An 8,719-nucleotide genomic window follows, 5' to 3' on the forward strand; every position below is an offset into this window, starting at 1 on the left:
AGTTAGCTGGTCATTTCCACCTAGAGCTCTGCTACTAAACAGTATTGGGCTCTATGGGACTCACTCTATATTAGAAATGGCTTGTTAAGTAGAAAAAGGGGATCTAAGATGGACGCAGCTTCTTCCTCTCAAATCAAAGACTGCAGATGCTTTGAAAGAGCTGCATAACAGTTCAACCAGAGGTCATTTTGGAGCAATAAGGTCTTTACAGAAAATTTGTGACCACTCCTACTAAAACAAGTCAAGAGATGAGGTGTCGATCTTGCGTTGGCATTATGGCTCGGTAAGAACCGAAGTATAGTATCAGCGGCATCACAATAATGTAGGACCGCCATTTGAGTGCATCGCACTTAACATCTGATACAACTATTGATATGACTTTAGTATGCATCATGTTAATTAGAGTTAAAATCTATTACACATATTAAAGTTAATTTAAGATTTTAATGATTAAAATTATCTTGATTACAATTGATTCCATTACACTTAGTAACACAATAAGGGGGGGGGGCAGAAACTAAGACTACTCACCAGGGCGTCATGTCTATTCGATTCAACCATCGTATTCCAAGGCAACGCTTCAACTGATTCCTAAAAGGATGCAATCCCTACAGCAAGAGGGAACTTCGCCAAACTCACCCTTTGACTCACTTTATCGATGTTTTTGGCGCACTTACTATTTTGGGACTCCTTGCTCTGCATCATCCCTCCCCCGCCACAGACGAAGGATTACCGAGAAATTCATTGACGCACCTGGTGAGGAACCTAGTTCTCTAAAAGTGAAAAAATTTAATTAGTGTCCAAGGCAAAAGTCCATGAGTTCAAGAAGTTACGATCCTGGAAAACATCTTTTGGCACTGGAAACAATGTCGAGCTGGATCTCGCAGGCTAATGTCCAAGCTTTTGCTTCGTTTCTAGTAGTCAGATGTAAGCTGCTGAATACTTTCGGAGGAAGTGGTGAAGCATGCATACTGGGTGGAGCAGATATTTGAGATGCAACTGTTTTTGGCAACGAACGTGATGGTGGAGGAATCCTTCCAAATAATGAAACTGTAGGAGCATGAAAAATCCGGATGAAGGATAGGTGGAGGAACCATGTGAGTGGGAACAGGCATTGTAGCACCAACAGTACGTGGAGCCTCAGCAAACAGTTCATGCATTTAAACTATCAACAAAAACTCGATGAGGACGATCAGCAAGTAACACCATTAGCTTTGTATGTAAAAATAGCAGTTTATCCAATTTGACCAATAAATAGCCAGTGACCAAAGGCCCCCGGTGAGCATCCTAGTTTTCCCCCATAAATGGGTGTTACTGCTTTATACTAAGTAGTGTAAAAGAACATTACTGATGTTTCAGAACAGTATTGTTTGTGTTTGTTTGCTTATCCATAGAGAAAGATGGATTTTTGTGTTAAGTAGTTGGCTTCATTTTTAGTGTTAAGATGCCCAAAAAGTTTTGATAGTGTAGAAAGCCTGCCAATATCTTGCGCAAAATTTTCAGAATTTCTTATGAATACTTTCTACGAAATTTTTTCCACTAATTAAAAATTGGTTTTGCAGTTAAAGATTTAAAAAGTGGGTTTTGAGGTTTTATTTAAATATTCTTCAAGAATCTGAGGTTATTTTACATAAACTGAGCTAAATTTCTGTAAATCATTTTTAGAGGGTTATATTTCATAAAACATATTTCAGAGAATTAAATTAAATTAAGATAGTTTAAGATATTAGCGCCTTTTTTAATAAATAAAGAAACAGAATTCATATAATTGTTCGTTGGTTTATATACAGGAAATTAAAACTCTTTTATGTATATTTTTGAATATATCTATACTCTTATAAATCTCTATAACTCTTATAAATCTATTTGAAAAAGAGCCTTAAAGAGGAATTAAAAGTTATATTTTGTATAACTTTATATTTTATTTTGTATAATTGTATGTATTTATTTTGAATAACTATTAAAAGTTATATTTTGTATTAAGGATTTTTATGACAAAGAATATGCACAGTTACTAATTTATCTAATTTGAAAATTTAATCTAAAACTGTAGCATGATTTTTTCCCGTCAAAACTGAATGTAAAAAAAAGCATGTTGCTCTGTATAATTCATAGCACATATGATTATAAATAACACATGTGATATGACATATGATAAGATTGTGATAACGCATATGATATGATTCATAATATACAAATAATAAAATAGCACATAAATAATAATAAAAAAAAACGTGTAACTGTAATATTTTGAATAAATTCACATTTCTGGACTGAAGAACACGTTAGTGTCCACTGTAATCATAGTTTGTTTTTACCTAATGAAAAATAGAGTTAGAAAAAGAATCTTTTGAATAGAAAAAAGGTTTCTGTTTAAAATTTTTTTAAAGTTTCGATATGCATTGAAGCTGATTTTTTTCAAAATGACTAAAGATAGATGGATAAATAGTACTTTGGCAATATCGCGGTTATTTCTTAAAAATATTTAAAATTGAAATAAAGTTTTTCCGTGCGAGCATCAGCTGGGTAGAAAAGTTTTTGTTAATATATTATTTAAAACTAATTAAGGTGTTAGGATTGGAGGAAGAGTAGGAGAATTAAAATATTTATATAGGTCATTCTCACGAAAACTGTCATTTTTCAGTTCATAAAATCTCAAAAAAGTAAAGTGAATAAAAAGCTCTGAAACTTTTTATATTAATAGAAATATGTAATGGCATTATAAAAAAAGTATATATCCTATAAATTATACTTAATATTTAAATAAATTAATTCATTTCACTGTTTAAAAAGTGAGGGAATGATATTTTATTTTAATACATGTTTTTCTCTAAGTTACAGCTACCTCAAGTTCGAAAATGATAACATACTAAGTATATTTAACATTTATTATAATTTAGTTTTATATTTTTAATAGTTTTTACAGGTCTGGGAAATAAAACTGGCTGGTACGATTGAACAAAATTTTTTTTTAATAATATGCTCATCTTGAATCATTCCCTCACTTTAGCATCATTCCCTCACTTTATACACTAGTGAGGGAATGACAAATTTAATAAAATTTAAAAATAACAGTTAGGCCTAATTAATTTCTGAAATCAATCACATACAATTATATTCATACAAGAAAGCAAGATATAATTATCCACTTTCTCGATGAAGTTGTATTTTATTTTACTCTAAAAAACGACATGAGGGAATGACAAATGTAAAATATTTTACCTGGTTTGATTCATTCAAATTTATTCCACAGCAAAGCTTCTTTAAGTTGAAGATGGAAACATACTGCAATTTTGTTCTATGATGCTAGTTGTTAACTGCTAAAGTTTTTATTAAAATATTTTTATTCTAAGAAGATTGCAGGTGATAAGAACATTGTTGTGAGGGAATGACGCGAAACACTAGGGACAAAGTTTATAATAGTGCTGTGTTAATATTTTTATCAGAAATTAAATTTAAAATTGATTTTCTGAATTCTATATTTCAATATTCTGAAATAAGAAACATGAATTTGTAAATTTTTTAATTTTTATTTCAGAAACAATTTTTTCTTTTTTTAAATCAACAGTGGGGACAAGTGAGGGAATGACATATTGGTATATTTTAATTACCTAAAATAAATAAAAATTGATAATTTTATTTTTTATTCTTTTGTTAGCCTGCATTCTGAAGGACACTTTCCCTGAAATCTTTTTTTTCGTAAGTTGTAAAACAAACATAAAATATACTGGGGACATGAAAATGACTGTTTTTGTGAGAATGACCCATATACAGTTCTAATGTGCATTCTGCTTGGTTATCCTTAAAGTTTATATCCTGTGGACGGTGAACAAGCAGGTCACCAAAGGCAGCTAGAATTAAAACAAAAGTTTTCTGATGTGCTTGTTACTAACTTTCCAAAAGCAAAGTAGGCATTACTTATTTCTTGTGGTACTATTTAATTCGATGTCCTTTTGAATGAAACAAAGCTTTGATTGATACCTATGACTTAATTTCATTATTTCTTCAAGTAGTATCCATATATAATTACTAAAACTGCTTTGCTTGTTTCCAACTTTGAATGAATAAAGCTGAATCATTTATTGCTTGCGATAGAATATAATTCAGAGCATTACAAAATAAAATAACTGCTTGCGATAGTATTCAATTCAGAGCATTAAGAAATGAAACAATTGCTTGCGATAGTATTCAGTGCAGATCATTACAAAATAAAATAATTGTTTGCGATAGGATTCAATTCAGTGCACTGATAAATAAAATAATTGTTATTGATAATATTCATCTTAGAGCATTGCCAAATAAAATAATTTCCTGCGATAGTATTCAATTCAGAGCATTACCAAATAAAATAATTGCTAGCGATATTATTCAATTCAGAGTTTTACCAAATAAAATAATTGTTTGCGATATTATTCAATTCAGAGCAGTACCAAACAAAATAATTGTTTGCGATAGGATTCAATTCAGAGCACTGACTGACAAAATAATTGTTTGCGATAGGATTCAATTCAGAGCACTGACAAATAAAATAATTGTTTGTGATAGGATTCAACTCAAAGCATTGCCAAAAAAATAATTGCCTGCGATAGTATTCAATTCAGAGCAATACCAAATAAAATAATTGCTTGCGATAGTATTCAATTCAGAGTTTTACCAAATAAAATATAATTGTCTGCCATATTATTCAATTCAGAGCAGTACCAAGTAAAATAATTGCTTGCGATAGTATTCAATTTAGAGCATTACCAAACAAAATAATTGTTTGCATTTGTATTCAGTTCATTGCATCATCAAATAAAATAATAAATCATCGCTTAATTTCCTAAATTCTGAATATAATATTCCAATAAATGTTTTTTCCTTGTTGCTAACTTTCAACAATCAAAGCAAAAACAACATTTATCGCTTTCGGCAGTATTTAATTCTAAGCATTTCCGAACGAAATAAAACTTAACTGAAACATTTACAGCATATTTTAAGTTCCATCTCATCCTATTTCCTTTGTTTTTCGAGTTGAATGGGCAAACCCCGTGACGATGAAACAACGAATCGTGATTGCATACCTGTGAGGGGGAGGACCTAAATATTTTTTAAAGGATCACGATCGTATCACCCTTCGTTGGACTACGCAAAGAATCCCTCTTTGTACAACACAGCAGTAGCAGGTGCATCGGCGAGACGGCAAATTAGCCCCAGAAGGAGAAAAAAAAATCGAGGAATTAAAGGGCATAAAAATTCCTTTGTTTTTTTTAGCACAGGTTCTCGTTATCATTGATGATATCATATTGAACATGATGCATCTCAGATTAATGATGTGATGCTATTTCGTACGCTCGTAACTTTTAATTAACTCGCAAGAAAGGGTATTTGATAATTAAATTTGAACTTTGAACAATTTTAAAGAGTTTTGTTTCAATTTTAATATTTTTTACAGTGGTTTTTCGAATCGGTTACAAAAGCAGTGAAAATATGTACAAATTTTTTCTAATGGAAAAGCTACGTAGTATGAAACAATGTATAATCGGGTACTTGCACTTCAAGAAGATGAAGACTTCTCATACCCACACATGTGATCTATGACGTCAGTTAATCTTTATCAGCAAAATGGCTTATTAAAGTTGAGCTAAGTTTCTCTACATAAGTTAGAATGTTAATTAAATATAAGTTAATTAATTACAGAGCCGTATAGCACATCGAATTAGTTGAAATATAATTCTATCTCTTTTATTTAACTTAGATTTATTATTTGTTTATGTATTTTACGGTAACCGTGATATATTTTTGTTTTGTGTGCCTTGCAGCTTCGATGCATAATTAGTTTGTTTATATTCCGCACGGCTTCGTGCCTTTCTTTGTGTTAAGTCTCTGTGTAAATATATAGTGAAAGAATTGAAATCTTTGTGAAAGAATATAGAATGTTATGTGTCACTAATGAGAATTGATATTTGACGGACTTGGCTTACTCGAAATAGAATGCAAAAAACAGTTGCTAACGTAAACAGATGCCACGCTTCGACAGCCAATCAGTATCGAGATACCCACACTACGTTACTTGCTTCCTATTGAAATGTTTAGTTTTGAAGTTAGATTACAATTCCATTCATTTTAGGTTTTTTTTTTTTTGGTATTACTTACGGTATTTTTCAAAACATTCTTCAACAAACTTGATAAAAAAATTACAGTTGAGGTGTTTGGTTTCTAAATCAGCGCAATTTCTTTGAAAAACGGAACTTTCTTTTCTTTTCTTTTTAAATGTCCTTTGAGACATTTTTTAACATCTTTCAATGGTTTCGATAAAAAAGAAAAAGGCTCCGAAAAAATATTTTTGAAATTTAAATAAAAGATATTATAATAAGGTATTTAATTTCAAAATAGCGTAATTCACTGAAGAAAAAAATTACTCTGTTTTTGAAAATTCACAAAACCCTTTAATGATTTTCATATAACAAATTAATCATATTCTTTTTTCTTAAAAAAAAAAAAAAATGTTTTATATAAATGAGGTTATTTAGTTTCAAAGCATCTATTTTCACATTTTATTTATTTATTTATTTGAAGAAAAATATGACAATTCTAATATTGTTCATTGATTAATCAAAAAATAAGTTATAGCTTGGGTCTTTCTAAACAATACCTATGAAAACAAGGTAAACTAACTAGACCTCCATTTGATTCTTAAAAAGAAAAGCCTTAATTTTGCGTTTAGTAGCGTGTTCTTACAATTTCTAACAGTCTTTAATGATTCTGATAAATGAAAATAGCTTCTACTTCTATTTTTTAAATAAGACTTCAATATGTAAGATATTCGGTTTCAAAACAACTAGACCACTATTTTATTTTCTAAAAGAAAAGTCTTTATTCAATTTTTGGCAGCCTATATCAAAATTTCTGCAGCGGTTTTAATAAATGAAAATAAGTCTTACTCCTATTTTTTTTAAAATCTAAGCTTTATGATTAAGAGTTATTTTTTCTTTAATAAATTGACACATTTTTTTTAAGAAACTTTACACTGTATTTGACAGTTCATTATAATTTTTTTTAATATCTTATATTTTTTAATTAAAAAAGCTAAAAATTCGAGTCATTAAACTTCAGCCTGGACGCAACAGTGGAATTACACACCCTATAAAGGCATTGAAAATAGACACGTTGGTGTTCATCACTGTAGTTGTCTTTTCAAATGACGACACTAGTGTTCACTGCTGCGTTTAAAATAAAATTGCTTTTTTTTTTAAATTTTAAATTTAAAAAATATGTTAAACTACTTTATGGCTAAAAATAAAACCATCAAAATGTGGTTCCGCTTTTCTGGCTCTTTTGGGAACATTAAAAAGCTCAATAATTTTTACCGAAGCACCTTAATAATAATTTTGGCAAAATTAACAAAAAAGTATAGCATTAAAATTTGCAATCAAAAATAGGAAAGATTGAAAAATATGGTAAATTTATCATGATACATTAGTTCCTGACATAAAAATAATTTATTAGGTTAAATTTATATCTAAATTTTGTGTTTTTTACTTAATGTGTGATAATAAGAACTATATTATTTAAAATCAGAATTTTCTTTAATCTGTTACCATAAAAGGGCAAAAATTACTTTAGTGTAGGATTTATATACTGTGTATTTTTGTTTTATAAACCAGAACTATGTTTTTTTCTTTACCAGAAATATCATTAACATACATTACGGTAATTTTACTAGAATTTGTTTTCTCCGTGTATGAAATGGGGAAAAACTCGTAAATTTCATTTTTTAAAAGTGGTATAAAAAGGTTCTAAAATCGAGGAAAAATTTATTTATACATGAATTTTTCCAAAAATTTTATTATATCTTGTATATGATCTTACTTAATCTTTTCATACCCTCGGACATATAAGACCTCTAGCTTAATTCATCAGATCATTCTATTCTTGGGAACAGATCTTGTGTTTCGCCATTCCGATGAGCACAACTGCTACAATTCATTAAAAATAATTCTTATGCACAGTGCACAAAAAAAAATGGACCACCCTGAATTTTGATCTAATGATCGGATCTTCACGTTCTAGGATTCAAACTTAATGGTTCGAGGGTATTCGAGGGCTAATTAATAAGTGTAGACGATATTTTAAGTTATTAAATCATAAGATCAGACACAAAAACGTACTTCCTCTGAATAAATATATCTTTCTTTCGTCGGATTAAAATTTCTAACTCCCAAAATATAGGGGGTAGCAGCAATCTAGGAAATACGGTCCTAGTACATAGTTTGAGTAGTTGAGAGTGCTCCAAAGTTTGAACCCTTTAATGTTAATTTTACTTTTTAAGTACTAGAGGGCTCCGCCCCCTGCTCGCTGACGCTCGCCAACCCCCGGAGAATTGCTTCGCAATTCTTACTTGGTTTGCTTCGCAAAACCAAGAATGCTTTGATTTCATATATTTCAATATTAAACTGAATATTAACTGTTATCATCGAAAAGAATTAATTTTCTTAAATGCAGAATAAGCAGTGTGTCAATATCAATGTCACTTTTTTTCGTTGACTACAGTTCCTTCTATGTCCTATTTGTTCTCTAAATGAGCCAAAATTGTCAGAAATTAACATCAATGTGCAGATATAATCTTAATATGAAACTTGTTTAAAAAAAATGATAATCACAATAATACAGACTTTGTCCCAAAGAAATGAATATATTTTTAACACATTTAATTCAATATATATATATATATATATAT

The sequence above is a fragment of the Parasteatoda tepidariorum genome, chromosome 6 (assembly GCF_043381705.1).
Source record: "Parasteatoda tepidariorum isolate YZ-2023 chromosome 6, CAS_Ptep_4.0, whole genome shotgun sequence".
Taxonomy (NCBI): domain Eukaryota; kingdom Metazoa; phylum Arthropoda; class Arachnida; order Araneae; family Theridiidae; genus Parasteatoda; species Parasteatoda tepidariorum.